This window comes from Anneissia japonica, unplaced genomic scaffold (assembly GCF_011630105.1).
Source record: "Anneissia japonica isolate Jap-2015-1 unplaced genomic scaffold, ASM1163010v1 scaffold522_len1101056_cov227, whole genome shotgun sequence".
NCBI classification, from domain to species: Eukaryota; Metazoa; Echinodermata; class Crinoidea; order Comatulida; family Comatulidae; genus Anneissia; species Anneissia japonica.
In genome coordinates, this window is record NW_022756123.1 from 817,269 (window position 1) to 818,234 (window position 966).

General features: G+C 37.6%; 1 pseudogene; it reads right to left on the minus strand.

Moving 5' to 3' along the window:
* LOC117124029 overlaps window positions 1-966 on the minus strand; it is a 3,363-nt pseudogene continuing 2,397 nt past the window's right edge.

The following is a 966-nucleotide window of genomic DNA, read 5'->3' on the forward strand; positions in this document are numbered from 1 at the left end:
TTAATCTGTAAAGCTAATATTTATTCCATTGCTTTTCATCAGCCTCCCGGCCTGAGTGGTTCGAATTAGTTGTGTAAATTGGTCATCTGCATATATTATGTATTTATATAACTTATCCGCATGCGGTTTTATTATAGGTTGGTAAGCTCTAAATACTATACTTGGCTTTTTATTAGGCAGTGTACATCTATACTTGGTTTCATTCAATTTCGATTTTAAAATCTTTAAATCCGTTTCAAATTCTGGTCCGTAATTCTTCACCTTTTCCCAAAATGTGGCATTGAAATAGTCGTATAACATAACATCTGATGCACACCATTTTCTCGTTTTCTTTCTGATATCATCTGTGACGGCGTACCTTAATGTCTTAATTCTTTCACCTTTAGTTAGGTAGATAATATCATCCCATTCCCAACACAAACGTTTCTTTAACAGCAATAAGGATTCGTTGAAATATTCTTGCAACATTACAAGATCAAACTCTTTCGCGAGCTCGCTTATCGTACGGTTTACTATTGACACATCTAGTTGCTGTTCTCGTTCGAGTCCGAGATCATAAAGAAGTGGATTTCTTAATAAGTTTCTGAATCTAAAATGAGGATTCTTATCAAGATAATATTGTGGTCGCGATATAAATGTACGGTATGGATTTTTTATACTCCTTAAACGTAAGGGTTTGAAAAGCTCAAAATATGCAAAGACGGATTCTAGCTGAGTTGCTGGATCTCTGATAATCGTAATGTATTTACTCTTTGGTTTCATAACCACATCCATCTCTGTGCGATTGTATCGTGCATGATTCACTATCCAGGGGCGGATCCAGAAGTTTTGGTTAGGGGGGCTAGGTATATGTGTAAAGTGCCTCCAAGTGCCTGCGGAGGCTAGGTTTGGGAGGAGGTGTCTCCGTCCGATAAGATGGGGTTCAGATGGGTAGCTGAACGCTTTAGCTATTAGATGTATGTATGT